This window comes from Aquarana catesbeiana, linkage group LG11, assembly GCF_042186555.1.
Source record: "Aquarana catesbeiana isolate 2022-GZ linkage group LG11, ASM4218655v1, whole genome shotgun sequence".
Lineage (NCBI taxonomy): Eukaryota > Metazoa > Chordata > Amphibia > Anura > Ranidae > Aquarana > Aquarana catesbeiana.
In genome coordinates, this window is record NC_133334.1 from 170,426,492 (window position 1) to 170,451,842 (window position 25,351).

The window sequence follows — 25,351 nt, forward strand, 5'->3', positions numbered from 1 at the left end:
TCAATACACATTTATCAGTATACCCTGTCTATTCTCCTAATTTTCCTATTTATTTTCCTGTATACACATATATTCGTGATTGTAAGTGATATTAATATTAGAATAATAATTACCATTGGACTTAACAACCAGTGAAAGGTATTGGTTGCTGTAGAAGACATTCCACTAAATATATCCCACCAATGTGGTGCAGTATCCTGTTGTATCTGTGAGGAAAGATGTACTAGTCTACCTTTGTCAATAATAATTTGCTACTTTAGGATCATCTATAGCCCATTCGAAAGTTGTTGTTTCCTCTACTTCAAGTACATTAATACCAGGAGTCCATGCATATATTTGTAAAACAACAATCTTCAACAAAAAATATGTAAGTAGATATTTCATCATGTTGTTTTCTCGGGTTGTTTCTTGCAATGTGATGCGTGTATCCAGGTAGGTTTTCCTTCCAGCTTTACTGAGGTGGCTGTGGTCAAGAGTACTTGGTAAGGACCTTCAAACCTGGGTTCCAATGTCTTTCTGGTGTGTTTCTTCACATATACATAATCCCCTGGTAGCAGAGTATGTGTACCTGTTATTGAATTAGGGTCTGGAAGAGAAGAATACACACTTTTGTGGATCTTAGTTAGACGTTGTTGTAATTGTATCACATATGCAGTCAAACTATCACATTGCAATTGCATACTCTGTGGAAAGTATAAACCCAATCTAGGTGCATTTCCAAAAAGTATCTCATATGGGGATAATCCTGTCTTTCCTGTTGGAGTGTACCTTATAGAGAACAAACAAGAAAAAGACAATTCCATAGCTCAACTCACCAACCAGTCTGCTGACCAACCAAATTTACCTGTCTAACCGTATGTTAAAGGCAGGCGGTGACCAGTGTCTTGTTATAGAGAACAAAGCCAAAGGCAGGCATTCTGGCCAAGGCTTGTTTAACTCTTGCATGGCTTTTTGTATTTTTAACTTTATTGTCCCATTTACTCTCTCCACTGATCCTGAACTCTGTGGGTGGTAAGGGGTGTGAAAACTTTGTTGAACCCCTAACATGGTCATCACATTCTGCATGATTTCTCCTGTAAAGTGTGTCCCCCTATCTGATTCTATGGTTTCAGGAAGACCAAACTTAGGTATTAACTCAGTGATCAGTTTCTTAGCTGTGGCTTTAGCTGTAGCCGATTTTACTGGATAACTTTCGGGCCAACCTGAGAATAAATCGATACACACAAGGACAAATTCAAAAGGGCCGCTCTTAGGCATTTGTATGTAATCAATCTGCAGTCTCTGGAAGGGGTATTGGGCCCGGACCTGGTGTTTTCGTGGGGTTTTTACTCTCTGTCCTGGGTTATTCAGGAGACAGATTTGGCAGGCTGCACAGTAATTTCTTGCAGTGCTACTGAATCCGGGGGCGAGCCATCCTTGGTTCACAATCCTATACATGGAATTGGAACTGACGTGTGTGGGTAGGTGAACTGCCACTGCCATTGCTGGGTACAGAGAGGCAGGCAGGCATATTTTGCCCCCTTCCCTCCATACATTGTCAAGGTCTGGTGCTGCTCCCATTCTGACCCACTTATCTTTCTCGCTCTCCCCTGCTTGCTCCTGTAATTTACTCAGCTGCTGCCATGTTGGTTCTGGGATACTCACCTCTACCGCTGCTAAGGTCTCAGGGCTTCCTTCCCCTAGAGCTGCCTGTTTTGCAGTCAAATCTGCAAATGCATTTCCTTTTGCCTCAATTGTTTTTGCGCTCGTGTGTGCCGCTATCTTCATAATGGCTACTCGTTTAACCTTTTGAAGATTGTTCAGGACTCTCTTAATCCCTTCTCCATGTTTTACAGGTGTACCTGCTGCTGTCAGATAACCTCTAGCCCTCCATATGTGGCCATAATCATGCGCTACGCCATAAGCGTAGGCAGAGTCAGTGTAAATATTCCCTTCTCGTTCTTTTAAGTATTCTAGGGCTTGTTCTAAAGCTTTTAATTCTGCTTCCTGTGCTGACATGTGGGCTGGTAAGGCCTGTGCTTCAATTACCTGCGTATCAGTCACTACAGCATACCCTGTGTGATATTTACCCTTGTCATCAGCAAACCTACTACCATCTATATACAAGGTGTGCTCAGCATTTAAAATCGGTGTATCTGTAACATGTGGGAATCCCATTGTCTCCTGTTCCATGAGCTGAAAACAATCGTGCTGATCTACTTCTTTAAACAAAAGTGTCAGTGTCCTCATTTCTTTTCTCACTAGTACTATTAGTACTATCATTCCCCCTTGCCAAATCTGGTGACTGAAGAGGCAAAAAGGTGGCCAAATTTAAGGTTGTACAGCGCTGAAAAGTAACATTTGGAGGTAAGAGTAAAGTACACTGTAATCTTAATTGCCTAGCCATTGAAATGTGTTTGGGCTGTACCTGAGACAAGATTGCATGTATGTCATGTGTGGTATGCACTACGACTGGATTGTCTAGAACAATCTCTGATGACTTATCTATGATAATTGACACTGCAGCTACCGCCCGTACACAAGACGGTGAACCTCTAGATACTGGATCTAATGCTGCTGAAAAGTAAGCGACTGGTCTTTGTTTTACATGTGCCTGTGTCAGAACACCTGTGGCGTGTCCAGTGATCTCAGCAATGTACAGATTAAATATCTTGGTGTAATCTGATATACCAATAGCCGGGGCAGAAATCAACAACTTTTTCAAAGTGATAAACGACTCATAAGCTATTTCTGTAAGCATATACGGTACAATTTTCAAACAATCGTATAATGGCTGCATCAAAGCGCTAGCATGTGGTATCCACTGTCTACAATATGACACGATACCTAAAAACATACGCAATTGTTTGAAATTCCGTGGGGGTAACATTCCCTTTATCACTTGAACCCTCTCCTCAGTGAGATGTCTCGTACCCTGTGATATACAATGTCCCAAAAAGATAACTTTTTCCTGACACACTTGTAACTTTTTCTTATTAACCTTGCAACCTTTTTCTGCCAAAAATCGCAACAAATCAAGGGTGGTGGCCAAACAAGTTTCTTTGTCAGGGCAGCATAACAATAAATCATCCACATATTGTAACAATACACAGGAATCTGGTGGTATCCATTCTCCCAACACCGTTTGCAATGCTTGCGAATACAAGGTAGGTGAATGCGCCATACCCTGAGGTAGGCGTGTCCAGGTTAGTTGCCGATTTTTTTATTGAAAATGCGAACCAAAGTTGGCATTCTTCAGCAAGCGGGACGGAAAAGAAAGCATTCGCTAAATCTATAACCGTAAAGTACATACTGGTTGATGGTATTTGTGACAGTAATGTATGTGGATTGGGTACTAAAGGTGTCATCGGGGCTAGTATTTTGTTGACCGCTCTAAGGTCTTGGACCATTCTATACTTAACCGGACTACCGGCTACTGATTTCTTTTTAACCGGGTACAAGGGAGTGTTTGCCGGTGATTTTACCTCTTTTAGAACTCCACTTTTTAAGAAGGATTGGACCTGCATTTCTATGGCCGTCTCTTGGGGTGCACTAAGTGGATACTGCTTTTGTTGGGGAAGCACTGCTCCTGGAATCAGCTGTAGGGTAACCGGAGGTATGGGCAAAAGTCCAACATCAGCTGGATGTTTTTCCCATAGTTCTCCTGGAAGGGACGACAAAATCTGATCTAAGTCTGAAGGAGGTGTACCGGACAATTCCGATTCCTCCTCTAGGTATTGTATCAGGTTATACATTTCCATGTGTTCTTGATTATCCCCTATAGCTAAGGTGACAGTGCCATCTGGGTGATAGGTAATGTTAGCTCCTATTTTCTGCAAAATGTCAGCTCCTAACAAATTAGTGGGGGCTCCTCTGGATACCAGAAAGCGTGAAAGGAACATGTGGTTTCCTACTTTAACTTTCAGAGGTTTTGTAAGCGGGGCGTCGGCTAAAATGCCATCATATCCAGTTATTAGTAAAGTGTCAGGTGATTTTTGGCCAGGGAGTAGTTCAGAGTCAGAAAGTAACGAGCGTGAAGCTCCTGTATCGACTAAACAAGAGATTTTCTTATTACCAACCGTTATATTTGTCTTAAGCATTGTTGTTTTGGATTTTTCTAAAACCGGGGTGAGTCATGCTCGTGGACCATCTCCCTGCTGCCTGATATGACTATTTTTGTTGTCCCTGGGCTGGTTCCTTCTCTGATTAACTGGAGAATCAACACCTTCCTCTCCTTCATCCCTTATTCTTTTCTTACAGTTGCGTCTGATGTGACCAATCTTGTTACAGTAGTGACAGGTAAGGGGTTTGCGAAAGGAACCTCTACCTTGCTCTTGGGGACCCCCGAGTGCGTTGATAGCATGAGATTTCCTCCCTTTGGTTTCTGCTAAGTCCGCCTCTATGCCTTGCGCTTTTTGTAACAACGTCCCTCTATCTCTAGTTGCCCTCCACTCTGGTGTGCAGGCTTTCAGTCTCTCACTTATCTGTGGAATTAATCCCTCCATAAATTGTCTATTGAAGGCTCGGATTGTGACTGGCAGGGCCAAGTCCAATCCCTCATCTGCCATCATACTTTCCATAGATAAGTAAAATTCCGATACAGTCTGTCCTGGCATTTGCTTCATGGGTGATATGGACCCCCTCTCCTGTTGTTTTGCCTGACAAAAAGCTTCTAATCTAGCAATAAAAGGGCCCCTTGAGTCTATATGTCTGACATGTCCTGCCTCCAGGTTGCCCTCCCCATCAACTTGTCCTGCAGGTCTGTGTGGACCTATTTCTGTCATAAACTGGTTAAACAGGGTCAGAGTCATTTTGTGTCTGCATAGATCCTCCCCATCCTGCCAGGTCGCTTCATGTGTATTCATTAACTGTGTCACAAATCTACAAAAAGCAGCTGGCTTTGCTACCGGGTCTGGGGCGCTCTGTATTAATGCCATAAGGGTGTCTGCCGACCATGGTGCCCAAGTCCTTATTTGCATTCTACGAGTGACAGTAGGCGGGGCATTTGGATGGGCTGCTTGTCCAAATTCTGGATTGTTTACCTGAACAATGCGTGTATCAGTGCGTACGGGAGCTACAGTTTCTGGATGAGGTTTTTGTGCCCCACAATGCACACATTCTACTGCCCATTCTGGGTTTTGTGCTCCACAATCCTGACAAACCCATCCTCTCCCCTCAAGTACCGGATATATCTTGTGTGGTTTGCGTTCTACGTCAGTGTATGGGGGTGGGATGGCTGAGCTGGGAGCCTCGACATTTTTTGTTCTTCTATCTTTCATATCCCAACCATCAAAATCTGGATTATACTTCCACCCCTCTTCTTTCGCTCTATTTGAGACCTTAATTAAGCATTGAACCTGACGCATCCATTGCTTCTCTAACACCTCTCCTTGTCTGTCCCTTTTTATTTCACTCCATACATCCGGGTCTAAGCCCGCTGCTCCTTTCACCTTAAATTTACGAAGGACATCCTTTAAGTCCTGTGCTTCGGTTTTCCCATAAATGTTCTTAATTATCTGTGGCACCGTATAGTGCGCCACAATTCCCTGACGGGGTTTTGTGTTCCTCTGGCCCATTCTAACAGTCCTGCCTAGGTAGCGTGTGGGACACTTAGTGTACAATATAATGCGGCTACAACATATACAAGAATGAATAATTACTTTATATGCTAGCCCAATAGCAAACCAGCTAAGTTACACTAGTTCCTCGTTGCCTTCCTCCTAGGGTGCTAGAATTCTAGAAACCTCTCCGGAATGAGATTTCTGAAACCGAATTACTTTATATGCTAGCCCAAAAATAAATAATTACTTTATATGCTAGCCCAATAACAAACCAGAATGCGGCTACAACATATACAAAAATGCGGCTACAACATATACAAGCATTCCTTTAAGTGGCCAGGTATCCGACTAGATCTCGGGACTTTGTTGAGACCTTATTCCCCCCCTCGTATCTGGGAATCCCTCTCATACACTCTTATCCCTGCTTTATGGAGCAGACAGGGCTTATACTCTCAACCCGTCTATGGTTTATGAGTTAGATGTGAGGTTAAGCATAAGCATCAGACCCCCAAGCTCACAAGCCCTCAGGTTCCCAATCGTGTGAGGTAAGGCGCATTCTGTTGCTTAGTTCGGCAATCCCCTTCTAACTCATACCATCCTTGACAAGGCTCATTCACTTTCTCAACAAGACAGACAAGACAAACACAGATAACAAAAACAAACAAATAATTCCAGCAATATAAACTAAAATATGCAGTAATTCTAGACTCACCACTACAGAGGCTGGTGTTTTAAAACCAGGAGAACCGTAACTGACAGAACGGATAGGCACAAATCAGGGGAGCACAGAATATAAGAAAAATAAAGCTTTTTCTTACCTGCACAGGTTTTTTTTGATCTGTGATTCCCGGAATGCCTATTTCTTTTGTTCCGTCAGCGTAGCTCATCCACCTCTTGTAGTATCATCGGTGAGTTCCTCGTCCGGGCGCCAAAATGTTAGATGCAACTGTTAAATAAGTTGCTTATAGTTTATATTGCTTTGCCAAATTATTGCTTCATATAGGAATTAAGACACAGAGTCAGAAATCCGTGTATCAGTTCTTGAGCATAATGGACTGCTGCTCTTTAATCTTTCCAAGGCCTTTTATACAAACAATAGCATTAGCACAACCCCCCCACACAGGGCAAGGGTAAACAACAACAGGAGTCACCTGGGTTACGAACACAAGCTTCAACACCATGGCAATATAGTTACAAGAAAACAAAAGCAGCTTCAATTGAGTTCAACAGCCAAAAAGTTAAAAACAGATTTACATGTAGGCATCATATTAAGCGAGAACTCTAAATTAAATCCCTGACCTTATCAACAGGTATTCTGTTCCCATGTCCAGGCCACGGCGAATTGCGCCAGCAGCTCGGCTCCCTGCTTCTCCCTCCGCCGCCAGGCCAGTAGGAGAGAGGATATAAGTGAGGGTGGTGGCAATCCTTTTTGTGATCACGTTGGGGTGTGCATTGGTCCAGCAACGCACCAGCACCTTTGCAGCCATTGTGCTATTTGCTGGGTGTCTGGTGTGTCCTGTACCTTTTAGAAAGGGGTGGGCTCCCTTCAGTCCACCTGCCCTCACTTAACCATCAGAATACATGTGCCTCCACTGTGGGGACACCCAAATTTTTAGTGTTAGGACCACAGATTACAGGGTGTCGTGACGTGGCTTAAGCATGCGTTTGTAAATGCGTGCGGACTGAACCCCTGTTTTTAACGCGTACTGTTAGACAGGTTAATTGGTTGTCTGCGAACTGGTGGTAAGTAGGCTTGGAGTTTTTTTCCTGGGCATTCTCCAGGTTTTGTTATCAGTAGGAGAGAGGAGCAGTGCCTCGCGCATGCGCAGTAGGGTTCCCAGTGTGAAGCGTAAGGCTACACTGCCGGGTTCCATTACCTGCAATGTCGGCGGCAGCAGCACCCGACAGCTCATGGAAACATCATATGCGGTGCCGACATCGCTGGACTCCAGGACAGGTAGGTGTCCTATTATTAAAAGTCAGCAGCTGAAATATGTGTAGCTGCTGGCTTATAATTTTTGCAGTGATTGGCAGACCTCCTCCTTTTATTTATATTATTTATGAGTGTTGATTCATCCAGGAGTGATCCTTTTTAATATGTTTTCTCAAAGCATCTTCCAGGACAGCCCATGAGACCTAGGGCTCCCCCTTCCAGGACAGGAAACACGTTACCCCCACCAGATAGAAGGGCGGTCCTCCAGGCCCCATGTGTATTTTTTCTTCCCATTATTTCTATCAGTGTTGATTGGTGGACTGACTGTATGGGATGAGAATAATGAAAGGTTTTTCCCTGATCCGGAATTGAGACACCTTTGGCAAGGGGGGGGGGGGGGGTATTGGGTTAAGACCTAGGTGTCTAGTAAAGTTGTAGCAATGGCCGGAGTGGAGCAAGGGGCTATTAGACTGCAAAGGGGAGGGATTTGAAGGGTTTAAAACTGGTTTTGGGCAGAAAAACTAACTTTGTCCTTTTTCTTTGCAGAACTGCAGCGAAGCTTGCTAGAAGGATGGCGCCCAGGAACAGGAAGGTTCCAAAGAGATACCTGGATGGGGTGAATGTGTGAAGGAATGGATGTCAGAAGAAAGGTGAGAAGACAGCTGGGAGATCAGGGAATATCTGCTGCGCTGTCTTCTACCGCTTTTATCTTCCTCCCTATCCTCCTCTGGGTCAGTTCTGGCTCAGTCATGCTATATTTAGTGGTGCTTTACCGCTGTTAAAGTAGCTCTTTGGCATTCCAATGTGGAGGAGCGATGTATACACCACTCGCAAACCGCCCCAAAGATGCTGCTTGCAGGACTTTTTCTAACGTCCTGTAAGCGCACCGCCCGAGTGTGAAAGCGCTCAGGCTTTCACACTGTGACTGTAGATGAGGCATTTTTCAGGCGCTATTTTTTAGTGTGAAAGGGGTCTAAAGGGGGGGGGGTGATTATTGGGGTCACATTATCCCCAAAAATCCACTTTTAGCAGAAGTTATTTGTAGTTCTTTTCACCTTAAAATGTCAGCGAACAATAAATTGCAGTGACGATTCACCTCACACATAAAGGAGTTTTCTCAAGTCATCTTCCAGGACGGCACACCTGAGAGATGAGAGGCTCCTCCCCACAGGAAACACAATCAATCAACAGCTGTTTTAAGTCCACACCCTTCCCCCTGATCCTCAGTTTTTGATTGTGTTTCTCCCTACACGGCGAAACTGTTTGATTTTTTCCAAATGACCGAAGCCTGGGGCTGGTGGTCTCCCCCTGGGAGCCGGACCAAATGCCTGGGAAGCCTCGGTCTGGCGGGATATATTTATCCTTCCCGGGGGGTTCCCCTATCCTTCCCTCAGGGGGGGCAGCAGAAACTGGGAAAGCCCCCCCTAAGAGCTGAAGGCCCCTGGGTACAGTGGTGTCCCCAGAACTTCAGGGGCCTTTATCCTGTCTCCCCCCCTTACCTGTCTGGACGTCCGTTCAGACGGGGGTGCTGGCCGTCGGTTCTTTCCAGGGCGTATCCTCTGACTCCTGGGTCCCTGGTAGCTCGCGTGGGCTGCTGGGGAGGGCACCGCCTGACCCGCGTTCTTACCCAGAAGGGAAGGCTGAGAGTCAGCAGGAGCAGGCGCCCACATCCTCCTTTCGAGGAGGCACCAGTTTACTATGGTGAATGTCTGCCTAAACCACCTCAGATGGGAATGAGGAACGTACGGCATTGCCCAACCCCCCCACCCCATGTGTATATACTGACTGGACAGAGCAGGACACAGCCTAACCTTGCAGCTCCCTAAAGGGACAGCATTTGTGGGGGGGGCACTTTGCAGCTATCCTCCTTGCGTGTGGACCATAAGGATGGAAAAGCAAGCCCGGTGGTTGTGGCAAAAGGGGAAGACGACAACGGTGAGTCTAAAATCCCCAATCCCAGCCAGATGGTTTCTGGGCATTTGAGATAATCTCCCCTGGGGTCTGGATTCAAATAGCCCAGAAGCTTTTGCTAAAGACACCAGCCACAGCTCCCTCCTACATCAGAGATGCTGTATGGTGGACAAGTGGTGCAGAGGAGCGAGTGTGCCTAAACCACCTCAGATGGGAAAGAGGTAGGTAAGGCATTTTTTCCCCTTCCACCTGTATTTACTGAGTGGTGCAGTGCAGGACCTGGGGTCTCCATAACAAAATAGCCCAGAAGCTACTGCTAAAAACCACCAGCCACAGCTTCCTCTTATAGCAGAGACACTGTGGTTATCACAATAGTAGGTTGCCAGCCTCTCCCTACATACCCGGTTGTGGTACATTAGTAGGGGTGAATACAGCAAAGAGGGTGACCTGGTAGAACAAAGAGTTCCTTACTGGCCAGGTATACCACTGAACAAGTTATTAATGGTGCAATGGTTGAAGGATTCAGGAGTAAGCTCCCTTGCTCAGCAGGTGCACTAGGTTATCTGGCCCTATTAGCCCAGCTGCTAGGAATCTGCTTAAAGTTGCTCCAAGATGCTTAAAAGCTGACCTAACTTTCAACAATGTGGCAGGGACCAAGCTTCTGTGTGGCACAGTAGGGGTTCCCTTGTGACAGATCCTCCTTTTGGGGGTTGCTTGCTATGGGTAACTTTTCATAAGCTCCAACCTCCCACTCCACTCTTACATTGTGGTTATATTTTAATGCAGGGGGTAAGAAAAACCTTTTTGTTGGTTTGGGCTACAGTCCACTCGGTGACAGATCTAAAAGCGATTTACCATAAATCGTTTTTCCTATATCCTTTGATTAAGGCTTTTCTGTGCAAACATATGCAAGAGCTAGATGGCTATATGATTGCTTCTTTAAGGGCTGCAGGTGGCTATTTACCTCCAGGCTAAATTGGTAACCACCCTTTTTAGAGGTCTTATATTGGTCTCTAGGGCTGGGCTCATTGAGACTTTAGTTACTGATCAGCCCCACCCATGTATGAGCTGGCTAGCGTTTGCTCAATCTACGGAGGTAAGGTAGGACAACAGCTACTATAGTAAGGTGTCCAACCATTTTAGGATTGGTTCCTTCACTGGTGGTGAAGGATTAGTATCTACAGCCCAGGCTATGCCTATGAAATAATTTGCCCCTGTTTGGTTATTTCATAAAGGGATACACCATGACTCATTCTTGGCTGCTCACCAGTAGACCTCAGTAGTAAAGGTTTGTCCTTGCTGGCGTGTTTGGTGGCACAACTAAAGTACACATTGAGATTTGTGATATCTCTGCTGAAGCTTGTTGGGTGTCCTTTGTATCCTAAAGGTACTGCTTTGTTTGGCTACAGATCAGAAAATACAACAGGGAAGGTGGTCTGTACTTTCTGGTTTTGTGCCGCACGCCAGAAACGCACATCATTGAGTCTGGTGATGACATTTCTGCTCATAATTGTTATATTGCTGCACCTCAGACCTACACAAGATTGGGGTCTGTCTGTGGGGTTTTTGTGTCCTGTATTACTGCCTTATTGGTTGCTTATCAGAAAGGCAGCAGGAAAGATTGATGGCAGGGCTAGTACATATACTGCCTTTGGTAATCGGTACAGCACCACAAGGTGGCGTCGTGCTGATTCAGACGGTGCTATTAACGGCAATAGCTGCCGATTTTAGGCATGCGATTTGACATGTGAGTCGCATGCCAAGTCGCTTCAATATGGATGTGCTATCTCTATTCAGAATTGTTAGATTGTTGCACATTAGAGATATACACGATTGAAGTTTGTCTGTGGGTCCTGTATTACTGCCTTATTGGTTGCTTATCAGAAAGGTAGCAGTGAAGATGGATGGTCCTGATTTTGTTGGAAAATACAACTTGAACCTGTGCCATGGGTAGTACACATACTGCCATTGGTAATCGGTGCAGCACCACAAAGTGACGTCGTGCTGATTCAGACAGCGCTATTAACAGCAATGGCTGCCAATTTTAGGCATGCGATTTTGACATGTTGAGTTGCATGCCAAATCACTTCAATATGGATGTGCTATCTCTATTCAGAACTGTTATATTATTGCACATCAGAGATATACAAGATTGAGGTCTGTCTGTGGGTCCTGTATTACTGCCTTATTGGTTACAAAATTGAAGGTTTACTGCCTTATTGGCTGCATATCAGAAAGGACACAACAGTGAAGGTTATTTGTCTTTTTCTGATTTTGTTTTTGCTGCTCAGCAGGGAGACACATTGAGGGTAATGACATCTCTGCTCAGTATTGGTATATGCTACACATCAGACATACACAAAGATTGAACATTGTTTGTGTCCTGTATGTCCTATATTTACTAACTTATCGTCCGTATATCAGAAAGGCACAGCAGTAAGTGGTGTTTCTCATTGATCTTCCTTGCTGTTTCTTAGGTATACACAGTAGGGGGTTGTTGGCTGCACTCCTCCAGGGAGCCACAGCATGGGGACCCCTTGTTTGTTCGACCCGAAAACTGCTTTTCCTGCGACCTGTGTAATCTTGAGGTCTGTGGTTCCGTAAGCAGGGACTGCTGGATACGCTGCGACCTGGAGTCACACAGTCACGAATGATACCCTTTGGAAGCCATAGTATGACTTCTCATGCGTCTTGCAGTCCCAAGTGGCAGGTTGGGTCGCACGGGTGTGGGAACCCTAAGCTTATCTGTCCCTTCTGGTTCAGGTTTTGCAATGCTGCAGGAATACTCATTGTGGAGTTATTGCCTTATTTTGCAGTAGACCAGAAAGATCGCAGCTGTAAAGGCTGTCTGTTTGTTTGTTTTTATGTTGCTGCACAGCAGAAGTACTCAACATTAAAGCTTGTTGGTGCTTTCTGTTTCATATTGCCTTACCTTATGGCACTTCAGAAAAACACAATGCTGTAGGTTGCTTGTGTTCTTTCTCTGTTGGTTCTATGTAACTGCACTACAGAAATGCATAACAGGAAGGATTGTCTTATAACTGTACTTGGTGGTTCATCATAAATACGCAACATAGAAGTTTGGGTCTTTCTGTCTTCTCTTTATAGCCTTGTTTTGCTGTACATCAGTAAAACACCACTGTAAAAGGGGGTTCCCGTCCTTTCTGTATTTACCAGTTATGACCTAGCTAGCTGCACTTCAGAAATGCGCAGCATTTAAGGTGTGTTTGTGTCTTAATGCTTACATATTGGCCGCACATCAGAAAACCAGACTGTGAGGTTCAGATTTGGGTCTCTTCCCATATTTGATATTTTGGTTTAGCTAGTCACACTCAGATACACAACATTGATGTCTATGCTTGTGTCCTTTCTGTCTAAATCTATTGTGCTATGTCCACAATCTATGATTTTTTTATTTGTGATATTAATAATACATGTATCACCTTTTTGTATTTCAGCCTTCTCTTCCGTGAAAGGGCCAGGAGTTCTGGTGCAGATGTCACATGTCAGAAAGCCTCGACCCCTTACATTCAGGGATGCCAGAGCCATTTCCTAGGGTTGAAGCCCAGTAGAGTTATGGGTCACTGGAGGAAGGCGATAATGAATCGCCCTGTTTAATAAGAACTTAGGAAGTTCGGTTCAGAGGAGTTTTATGGCCTGAAGATGAAGTATAAACATGTATACCCGACCAAATAGGTTACAGCTCGGTGCATGGCCTTCATTTTGCCCTTCTAGCGAAACTAGATGTAGCAATATGAGTGTTCTTCTCCTGCTATAGATGTTAATCTCCTGAGTAGGCTCTCAGGCGTAAGTAAAACTATAGATTGGGCATGCCTTAAACCCAGGGATTAAGTTTTTGTTAATCTATTTCCCTTAAGTAGGTTTCCCTTCAGTCTTTGCTGACGTAAAGCTAAAAATGAACAAAAAGGGGTTGTCTGTCAGGGGCCCCCCTTTTTTTGGCAGTTTTATTTCCCTGGACAGGGTTGTGTTAAGACAGGCCCCCTTATGGATCAATGTAGTGTCCTTGTCTTACAACACAGGTCTCCGATAAATCTTTTTAGTGGTTCTAAACAGCACCTATAGGCAGAATAGGCCATTGTTGGTAGATGTGTGACAGGCAACATTGATAACCTACAAGTTTAACATGTTTTCTGATTCCATCTTTAAGAGCCCACTCCACCTAGATCCTGCATCCGAAACAGAGAAGGCAGGGACACCGGTGGAGTAGACCGGAAGATCAGCCGCATGATCCAGCTAAGATACCTTCATCAAGCATATGGAGTAAAGGTAAAGCTTACTGCAGAACCGAGGTTCGCCAAGAGTCTTGCAGTGGTCCCACCCTAAGGTAGGCCTGATGTACTTGATTATCCTCTCAGGTGTGCTGTCCTGGAAGATGACTTGAGAAAAGTACTAGTTACTTACCGGTAACTGTCTTTCTGGGAAATCTGCCAGGACGGCAGGCCTACTTCCCACCCGTTGGAGGGAAAATTTTAAAACACTAGAAGGTGAGTGCCTATGAGGAATGATTTCCCTTGTGAACCAGTTTCAGGAGTTACTTCTCTACAAACTGAGGATCAGGGGGAAGGGTGTGGACTTAAAACAGCTGTTGATTGATTGTGTTTCCTGTGGGGAGGAGCCTCATCTCTCAGGTGTGCCGTCCTGGAAGATTTCCCAGAAAGACAGTTACCGGTAAGTAACTAGTACTTTTTGCAGGGGGAGAGGGTAGAATATACAATGTGCACACTGTGATCGGACATAATCCTCGCCAGTGTTCTGTCTATTACATGCAGAGAGAGCGAGGCAGAATCTGACAATGCTGTACAGTGCCAGCGCATGGCATGTGATGACCCAGTACGGCATGCGATAGAGTCCACAGGACTTACGACACCCTATCATTGCCCAGCTATAGAGCCCACAGGACTTGCTGTCCCCTATCACCCGGCTATAGAGCTAGGGTTGCTGCCTCATCACTTCAAACCCAAACACATATCAATTACACAGGTTCTGAGTAGGGTTGTCCCGATACCGATACTAGTATCGGTATCGGCACCGATACCGAGCATTTGCCCAAGTACTTGTACTCGGGCAAATGCTACCGATGCTTCCCCCGATACCTGGAAGACAGCTGTGATCGGCGCGTGGGGGAGTTACAAGCTTCTCCCCCATCGGCTTTCACCAGCTTTAGTGACATACAACGGTGATCGCTCACCGCTGACTGTCACTGCATCCTCCTCCGTGCCCCCTCCTTTCCTCTGTGCCTCTCCGCTGTCCCCCTCCGTTCTGCTCTCCTTATCTGTCCCCTCCGTTCTGCTCTCCTTATCTGTCCCCTCCGTTCTGCTCTCCTTATCTGTCCCCTCCGTTCTGCTCTCCTTATCTGTCCCCTCCGTTCTGCTCTCCTTATCTGTCTCCCTCCGTTCTGCTCTCCTTATCTGTCTCCCTCCGTTCTCCCCCTCCGTTCCTCAGTCCCCCTCCTCCTTCCTTTGTGTATGGATAGAGTCAGCTGACTCTGTCCATTCACAATAACTGAAACATTGTAATCTCCTGTGATTACGATGTGTCAGTTTATGAATGGAGAGAAGCTGCTGTCTTCTCTCCATTCATTCTCAGTGCAGCTGAGGCTGCAGAGAAAGGGACTGGGGAATCTCTATCCTCTGTCTCTTTCTCTGTCTCAAGGGGGAGATATCAGAGGTCTGTTAAGACCCCTGATATCTCACCAAAGCCCCCCAAAAGGGCTGATTAAAAAAAAAAAAAAAAAAAAAAACAATAAAGAATAAAAAAAATATTATTGTAAAAAATAAAAGTTGTAAATAAAAAAAAAAACAAAAAAAAAACACACACACATACACCGTTCACCCCCCCCCCCCCCCCCAAAAAAAAAAAAGCAAGCACTGTTAAAAAAAAAAAAACAAAACAAAAAAACACTGTCACGTGACATTTAAAAAAAAAGTATCGGTAATCGGTATCGGCGAGTACTTGAAAGAAAGTATCGGTACTTGTACTCGGTCCTAAAAAAGTGGTATCGGGACAACCCTAGTTCTGAGGCTAATAAAATGCAGATAAGGTACCATGTGAGTATAATTACCACCTTAATCAGCTGCATTACCTGTGTAATCAATGTGTTCGGGTTTAACCACCTCAATACAGGGCACTTACACCCCCTTCCTGCCCAGACCATTTTTCAGCTTTCAGCGCTGTCACGCTTTGCATGATAATTGCGCGGTCATGCTACACTGTAACTATGTGAAATTTTTATCATTTTATTCACACAAATAGAGCTTTCTTTTGGTGGTATTTAATCACTCCTGGGTTTAATTTCTTCCTTAAAAAAAAAAAAAAAAAAAAAAAAAGGTTTTTCTTAATTTCTGTCAGTACATTTTGTAAATAAGTAATTTTTTTCTCCTTCACTGATGAGGAGGCATTGATGAGGCATGAATATGCCGCACTGATAGGCGGCACTGATGGCCAGCACTGACTGGCATCACTGATGGCCACTGATTACTGGCACTTGTGGGCACAGATTGGTGCCAATTGTGGGCACTGATTGCTGTCAGTGGCATTGCTGGCACTTAATTGTAATCCGGGCACTGATGATCAGTGCCCTGATTACATCCCTAGATGTCCTCTGTGAGGAGATGCCGTTGATCGGCTCTCCTCTCCTCTCACTCTTTCAGTGTGAGGCGAGGCGCGCCGATTACCAGCATCTCCGTGTTTTCATGTGACCGGCTGTGATTGGACACAGCAGATCACATGGTTAAGGAGCCATGGCTCTTTACACAGATACAGGTCGTGCCATGTCCTAGCAACTCTGCGTGCCAGAGCGGTCATTCTTGAAGGCGTCATGACGTCCACCCAGAACGAGAGCCGTGCCGCCCAGCCGTCATATGATGGCGGGCGGGAAGAGATTAAAGAGATGAGGTGGCAACTCCATATAATGCCCACAGGACTTGCTGTCCTCCATCACCCAGCTATAGAGCCCACAGGACTTGCTGTCCCCCATCATCACCTGGCTATAGAGCCACTGTCCTCCATCACCCCCCTGCTATAGAGCCCACGGGACTTGCTTAGCTAGGTGATGGAGGACAGCAAGTCCTGTGGGCTCTATAGCTGGGTGATGATAGGAGACAGCAAGGACTGTGGGTTCTATAGCTGGGTAATGATGGACAGTAAGGCCTGTGGGCTCTATAGCTGGGTGATGATAGGGGACAGTAAGTCCTGTGGACTCTATTGCATGCCGTACATGGTCATCACATGCCATGCGATGGCACAGTATGGCATTGCACAACATGCAATGACACTGTAGAACATGCATAGACACTGTACGGCATCGTCAGAACCTGCCACGCTCTCTCTGTGCATAAATGACAGAACACCGGTGAGGAGTAAGTCCACTCACAGTGTGCAAAAGTAGGGATAATGTGACACCCACCCCCGGGTATCTTCACAGGGATAATGTGACCCTCCCCCTCCTTTGGGGCATCTTCACAGGGATAATGTGACCCCAAAACTTTCCACCTCCCCTTTAAGGCATCTTCATACAGCCGATTACTGCTGTGTACAGAGCGAGGCAGAATCTGACAGTCACGATCAGCTGGAGTGACATCACTGCACATGCGCGGTTTTTCTGAGGCATTATTTGATAGAACCCAAGGACTTGGGGTTTGAGAGCTGGGATGTAGAGGTTGGGGGACCAGGTGGGGACAGTGTTGGTGCACTCCGCTCGTATGCACCAATGGCATCCATGGCACAGCGCCACAGTAATGGTGCTGGGTACCTGGCACCGATATCTTGGGAAGGTTAGCATGGAGGAAGGGGGCGGGTCCAGGGAAGCCCTTGGTTTTGCCGTCAGACGCACATAACAGGTGAAGGGCGGGGCTAAGGCACACCGAATTAAGTGGGACCTTGCAGTAGGGCAGCTGGACTGGAGCAGCCCGATGAGCCTGAACAAAAAAATATGTATGGGGTTAGTTTGAGCCACCAAGTAGACAGTTATAGGTGGTGGGTGGATAATTATTTCAGCAACAGTTACACTGGAAGGCTAGTGCAGGAAGATATAGGGGTGGGGAGAGTGAATGGACCACAGAGATTAATTCTAGCCCAGATGCCAAGTTTGTGATTAAAAAGACCTTTACAATGTGTGTATGGGAATAGATTATGAAACATGTACGGTTGTTGCTTTATTATAATGTTAAAATTATGCATGTTCACTCTTATCACAATTTTAAATTAAAACTAGTTTTTTTTTTAACTATTTGCTTGTACTATATTCTTTTCCTGTTGGAAACCGTGTATCTCACTTACCCACAACCAAACCATAACTTTTTAGTCACATGGGTAGATGTGTAGACAATTGTCATGCAACATTGTACCCATATGAGATTTGTATCCTTCTTTTTTTTTTTTTTCTTTGCCCAAAGAACTTTCTTTTGGTGGTATTTTTAATTACAGCTGGGATTTTTATTTGCACTATAAAATGAAAAAAGACCAATAATTTTGTAAAAAAATAAAGCTTTTTTCTTCGTTTTCTGTTTACTAAAATTTGCAATTTTTTTTTTTTTTTTTTTGTTTCAAAATTTTGGAAACCCTATTTTCCATCCGCCTCTCGGATCAGATGAAAATGGACAGGCGGTCCGTTTTCATCTGATCTCCCCATAGAGGAGAACGCGACTCTGACAAGTCTATCTCAGCACAGTGAGCGGAGGCGGACCTGTCATCCCCTGCTTAGCAGGGATCAGCGTAGCGATCCCCCACTGACCAAAGCAGAGTCCACTTGGCGGATCGCCCATGTGAAAGGACCCTGACAATCCAGGACAGTAGACATACCCGCCAAAATGACCCCTTTTTGAAAAGTAGACATTCCGAGGTATTTAGTAAGAGGTATGGTGAATTTTTTTTGAAGTTGCAATTTTTCCCCCACAATTCTTTGCAAAATTAAGATTTTTATTTTGGTTTTTTTTCCCCACTAAATTGTCAAATTAACAGGTTATTTCTCTCACATGGCATATGCATACTTGCAACTAAAAATATATAAATGACCATGCTAGGTGAATCAAACAAAGGAATTATTAAAAAAAAAAAAATAGCGGCTTAAAGTGAGATACACACTAAACCAATAAATTAAAAAAATGAAGCTGCGCTAATACTAACATACATATAAATGACAGCAAATGAACCAAAACTACAAATATTGATTCAAATATTACTTAAAATATATCAAAGTCCTTCAAACGCAGGTCCAGCCAGCCAGGGCCTTTATCCAAGGGATGTGAAGTGTCAACACACAATGGTTTCTTGATATGTAGTGGGCAGGACACCCATCAGGGATAAGGCGACTTCTTTATCCAGTTGCCATGGACAAGGCACTCAACAGGAAACGCAACACAGCACCAAGGAAAGTTCAAACTGGAACTGCCTACTCAATGTTCTCGGGATGGCATCATCTGTCACCAATGATCCTGTCCAACAGCGCAATGCTCCCCTCCCCCGGTCCGCCCATCTCCAGTCCCGGGCATAGACTGAACTACACCCCAAAATGCATTCTGCTACTCCTCCCAATTATGGCGATACCACATGTGAGACTTTCACAGCCTGGTCAGATACAGACATGTAGACAGCCCAACATGCAGGGAGCACCATCAGGTGTTCTAGGAGCATAAATTACACATTTAATTTCCAGACTACCTAGTGCCCTGGAGCACTAGGACAATGAAAACACCAACACATACCTTATTTTTCGCTCCATAAGATGCACTCCCCCCCCCCCCCCCCCCCAAAAAAAAATGGGGGGAAAATGTCTGTGCATTTTATAGGAGCGAATATTGACTAGGACCGCCACCGCCGCTGTGTTACAGAAGAGAGGAGGACAGACATGGCAATCTCCCGGCTGGGCCTGTCACTCAGCCACAGACAGAAGACAGAGCAGCCAAATGGAGTACAGCTGCTCTGTCTTATCTGAGTGACAGGCGGATGTGATGACGTCCTCGTCAGGGAATGCCAGTCTGTGTGAGGTGGTCAGGCTGCATTTCATGGGCACTGGTAAGTATTTTAGTACGTGAGGTGCGTCTTATGGAGCGAAAAATACGGTAATCTATGAGGCAAAATGGGTCTTTTAAACGTATGATTTTTTTTTTTTTTTTTCCCAGCAAGTTTTTGGAAAATGTGGAAAGAAAATGAAAACCCTTTGTGTAAAAAAAAAGTGGTCAACTTATAAAATGTTTCTAATATATAGCATGTACATAGCAAAAATTACACCCCAAAATACATTCTGCTACTCCTCCCGAGTATGGCGATACTACGTGTGAGACTTTTACACAGCCTGGCCACATACAGAGGCCCAACATGCAAGGAGCACCGTCAGGATGAGCACTGATGTGGCATCGATGGAGCACAGATCAGCGCTGTGGACAATCCAGAGACAGCCCACTCGCGCTGCTGCACCGGCTCCCTCCTCTTCAAGAGAAGGGGAGAGAGCTGAACCGGACGTGTCTCGGTTTGTTGACAAGTGATTGCTCCGTCATTGGATAGAGCGATCACATGGTAAAGGACCGCTGTCATTGGCCCTTTACCTCGATCCATGATGTACTGGGTCCAGAAGACCTGGCGCTCGTGGACACTTCCAGGTGCATGCGGGAAACGCGAGTCTGGGAGGACGTCATTGTACGTCTTCCCAGAACTAGCCGACCGTGCTGTAGTACTCATTCAACTATGGCCCGGTCGGCAAGTGGTTAAAGTCTAAAATTGCTCTAATAATCTCCACCAAACTGGGGGTGGCAGACTCACAATTTCAGAAGCCAAATTGTGTCGTGATGTATAAAACAGATGCAATGGATGTTATACAGTAGATATAATAGCCTTTGCGCCTTTTTTCACTACCCCAACATTCGCGACTGCGGCTCCCTGTTAAAAATCACCGTCTGTGAGTCCAGGACAGATAGAAGAATATTGGAGTTAGAAACAAATCGGACCAGTACCCACAAACTAAACAATTATAGGTATATAATTATACTGCTGAAGAGAAAAACCAAATCTTAGCATCAACAATATTTCTGTGAATTTTATTTAAAAACAATGGCATGAAGATGGGTGTTGTATCTAATCACAGTGCCATATATCCTCCATCAACCTTCCACGGGTCTATATAATGTCCACTGCTCTTTATTTTCCACATTGCCATGCATCCAGTTATAAGCCACAAGGGCTGCATCATGTCTATGCGTGTAACATGCTCAGATCTCAGTAAGTGCTGTCTTGTGCTCCACAATGATTAAAACCATTCCCTTTATTTGCTGAGAAATTTGCAATCAATAATTCAAATTATTAGCAGTATAAGACCTAGGAATTCCTATCCCTGTAAAGGACCATTGGCTGGATTGGAACTAGATGTCTTTCTGGCTAGTTCCTATCCTTTAACAGGACCTGACCACCATGGAGAAAAAGATCCTTTAGCAGGATAGGAACTAGCTCTCACACTGTGAACTGTCTAGTTCCTATCCCTGTAAAGGATCTGTGTGAGCTGGAGCTAAGAAGGTCCCTTAGAAGAGGAGATTACTATCCCTGTAAAGGACCATTGCTATCTGGAGGTATAAAGGTCCTTTGGCTGGATGAGAACTAGCTTTATCACTTTTTCCTAAAGGAAAGACCACCCCTCCACCACTCAATTTTGGATAAGTTTATTTTTTTTTTCTTATTTACCTTTTCTAAAGTACATTGTGTACTTTTATCCTAGCTCGGCCGCAGCGCAGGGTGTCATTTCCTCCTTCTCCCCCGCTGCCTTCTGGGTCTGTGTGTGTCCCAGAAGATGACGGGACCATTCATAAAGCACTGCGGGACTTGCGTATGCGCCGTAGGAAACAGTTTACCCTTAGTTACAATGGCGGCATCTGTACCCGATCTGATGGACAGGTCGGCCTCGGGGGGCTAACATCGCGGGCTTCCTGGACAGGTAAGTGTCCTTATTAAAAGTCAGCAGCTACAGTGTTTGTAGCTGCTGACTTTTTTGGCTGGAACACCGCTTTAAGCAGGATAGGAACTAGCTCTCTCGCTGTGAGCTGGCTAGTTCCTATCCCTGTAACTGACCCATGTGAGTTGGAGCTAAGAAGGTCCTTTAGAAGAGGAGATTACTATCCCTGTAAAGGACCGTTGCTATCTGGAGGTATAAAGGTCCTTTGGCTGGATGGGAACAAGCTTTATCACTTTAAACCATCTAGTTCCTATCCCTTTAAAGGACCATTGTTAGCTGGGAGGTATAAAAGTGCTTTAGCTGGGTGGAACTAGATTTCTCACTGTGAGCTGGCTAGTTCATATTCGTTAACAGGACCTGACCACTAGGGGGCTAAAAGGTCCTTTTGCAGAATAGGAACTAGCTCTCTCACACTGAGCAAGCTAATTCCTATCCTGAGAAAGGACAGGGTCCTTCTACTGGAGAGGAACTAGTCGCGACCCTCAAAAGTCGTTTGGGGGAAACTTCACTAACCGGAAGTTGTCTGACTTCAGGAATTCTCTTATGGAGCCTAACGGTGTCATAGCAACATCACCATAAAGTTTGAGCCATGAAAGAGTGACCAGTTATGTAGAGGCTGGATTTGACTGGAGAACAGATCTTGGAGGTGCAGCTGTACTTCGAGTGACCATAGTTTCTCCTTTAGTATACCTGTAATTTAGGGATGGAGGTGCCTACCCACGCCTCATTTAAAGTCCCAAACCTTCCCCCTTCTTTTTTACAGTTTGTATAGGGATGGAAGCGGCTGGAATATTGGATCAGCAGTGTTCCCCTGCCATCCATGCGTGAGGTGCAGTTTCAGATGTGTGCATTCCCTACTTAGGGATTTACACATCGGGACTGGCTAAGCAAATTCAGGGTATATTGATACATGTAACTATTTATTTTATTAGCGACAGCAATTCATGGCATTCTCGGCATAGATTTTACGTTTAAACCTCACAAGTTACATTTCCTATATGATTACACTATTTACAATTCTTATATCCATGCGCTCCTGCTGCTCTGGCGATGTGTGCAGGTTTGGGGTTTTGAGCCTGTTCACGGTGTATGGGGGTCTTTTCCTATCGCGGGAGCTGCGATGCGCCTCGTGGGTCCCCCCTTCTCTCACTGCACAGGGTGTTCGGGAGATCGGGAGGACGCCCCTTCGCGCATCGGCGCCACGGTCCTCACGTCCAGCGTTTGACATCGATCATGACGTCATCACGCTGCCATTGAGAGTACCTTCTGCGTGACCTGTGTGGGAGCGGTTTGGCGCCAATCGCCTGGTGGTTTGACCCAGGTGTGGACGCCCTCTCCCGCCCCCCCCTGCGTTCACGCACGTGGCGTTGGTGGCGTACCTGTACATATACCCTCAGTCAGAGCCGGCTGTTCACATGGCCGGTCTTTGCCTGGGGCTCCTGCACACCAGCTATTCCACCGCCTGGTGTTGCTTGGCATGCAGCTTGGGTAAGTGCCCTTTGGTTTAGACCCACACACAACTCGTTTGGTTTTTGCACTTTTTTGTTTATACTCATTTGTTTTTTACACTTACCTCACTTTCAGGTTTGTTTTTGTTCACCCATTCTCACGTATAGGTCAGCCCATCTCATACACATTACACCAATTACACTTCACATCCCATCCTTTTCCTCCATTTTTCACACATGCTGACACATTGGGCTTACATTTTTACACCACATTTTTTATCATTTTTTCATCATTTCCCTTACACATACTTTGCCTGTTTTTACACATCTTCATCATCTCACTTCACACACATTTTCATTCTTACTTTCAGATGTTTTGATTTGCTCATACTTCCAAGCCAGCACCTACATTCATGGGGACAACCTTAGGCACCATACCACCACCCCAAGCTGCCCATGTACAGTTACGCCGCCTCAGCTCCCGTGATGTGGTCTGTGCCTCCAGTTCACCTGTCTCGCTCGCCCCTTATCGCTCCCACTGCCGGGGCTGGTGAGTGTATTTGGTTAATTTTCTATAAATAACATTCTTTACTCCTATACATAATGTGGTTTCACCATAACCATTTAATCTACAGAAACCTGTTGCATCTGCACCTGACGAGTGGAGACAATGCCACGAAACGCGTAGAGCTATTGGATGCTGCAGAGACACATACTACGCTTTGACGATGTTATACCATGAACCCAACATTTGTAGATTCCCTTTATGTGATTATCAACACAGGTGCCGGGCATGCTGTGTTTAGCATTTTAAGGCCAGATTGCTGTCATATACTATTCATTAACCTCATGAATTTATCTTTATTTACATACTTTGTATTACTGTGTCTATACCTTGTGCTTTTATGTATATATGAAATTACCATATTTACCTTGTTATAAATAAAATTGTATATTTATATCATCACCTCCGCAGTTCAGCCGCTTCATTTAAAGTCCCATTTCCCTCTCGATTTGAGTTTCTCCTTTAGTATACCTGTAATTTGGTGAGATTCCATTCAGCATGTATAGTGGTGATCTCTCAACCTTCTATATCTTTAAGGCTGGCCATGTTCTTTCCTCCCCATTCCCTGTCCTCCCAACTCCCTTCCCTTCTCCCCTTCTCTCCTTCCCCTTCCTCTCTTCCCTTCCCCTTTTTTCCATGGTCCCTCTTTCCTTCCCCTCCCCCCTCTCTCTTTTTCTCTCCCCCCTCTCCCCTCCCTTTTTTTTCCCTTCTCCTTCTCCCCTCCCTTTTTTTTTCCCCTTCCCCTTCCCTTTTTTTCCCCTTCCCCTTCTCCCCTCCCCCCTCCCTTCCTCTTCTCTCTTGCCATCCTTTTTACTTCACCTCAAACCACACATGCACCTTCCTTTTGGTTTCTCATCACCATAAATCTCCACGTATTAGTATTCATACAACTTTTAATAAATATTTATCATTCATACCTGATTCAATTACTTATTCCAATCAGTGATGTTTTTTTGCACTCCCATTTGTCTGCCGGGGGGGGGGGGGGGGTCTGTGGGAATCCGCTGCTAGTCATGCCTGGTCCATTTGGGTGAGCAGATCTTCCCGTATCTATTTTACTATTACTATACCTTGTAAATGATCTGTTTGTACAATTTGTATATTTCTTTGTATATTTTCTTTAATATACTGTTTCCTTATAGACCATTTCATCCTCCTGAAGAAGCGGTTTTACCACGAAACCGGTAGAGGAATATTTACACCCCACCTGAACAAACTGTACCGGGGAAACCTGCTATGAGTTAGTTCCTGTGTGGTGTATAGTGTATTATTTTACAAACTGTCTCTGTATACATTGTTGTGTTTTTAAGACATTGTGTATATATTGTTACAGAATAAAATTTTGCATTTTTAATCAATTTATGGCTATATCAGTACCGAGAAAGTCCATTAAAATTTTTCGGGTACCTATGTGTATGGGTTAGCCTCGGCAACTACCCCCACATCTTTACCCCCCCCCCCCCCCCCCCCCAAAAAAAACATACATGACCATAGTGAAGGAAGTTAGATTTTTTTTTTTTTTCCCTTTGTTGCTACAAGCCTAGAGTGGGTAGTTCAGCAGGCAGCAAACGTGCGAAGAATGGAGAGTTGACTGGAGGCAGACGGCATGAAGGGGAGTATTCATAGAGAGTCTGCGCTGGCTGCTGACTGAGCTAGCCGGGAGTCACTTGGGTTTGGGAGGAGGAGGAGGGAAAAGCTTCCTGCAAGCAGACACTGACCTGGGAGACATAGGGGCTGAGACCAGCTATCAGCTGATTATGCCATATTAAAGCCACAAATATAAAATATATATTGCAGCGTAATAATCCTTAAAGGATAAAAATAAAAGGATTGAGAAAGTAAACTAGACTTTCTCAAAAAATAGCGTGTTTTGTGGGCACAACATGAGGCAGTATGTGTAAAAATAAAATGATCTTTATTACAGTTATTGTTAAAAACCATACACTATATAAAATCACCAACAACACCCGCTACTCAACAGTAGTACAGATTACAAAC

At 44.9% G+C, this 25,351-nt stretch overlaps 1 long non-coding RNA gene across 1 annotated transcript in view; it reads left to right on the forward strand.

Annotated features, from left to right (window-relative positions):
• The window catches only part of LOC141112335 (uncharacterized), an 82,079-nt gene extending 57,748 nt beyond the window's left edge, over window positions 1-24,331 (forward strand). The window contains exons 2-3 of the long non-coding RNA XR_012236576.1: window positions 8,020-8,123; window positions 23,424-24,331. This is a non-coding gene — a long non-coding RNA (uncharacterized lncRNA). The remainder of the gene's footprint in view (window positions 1-8,019; window positions 8,124-23,423) is intronic.
• Window positions 24,332-25,351: the final 1,020 nt, after the last annotated feature.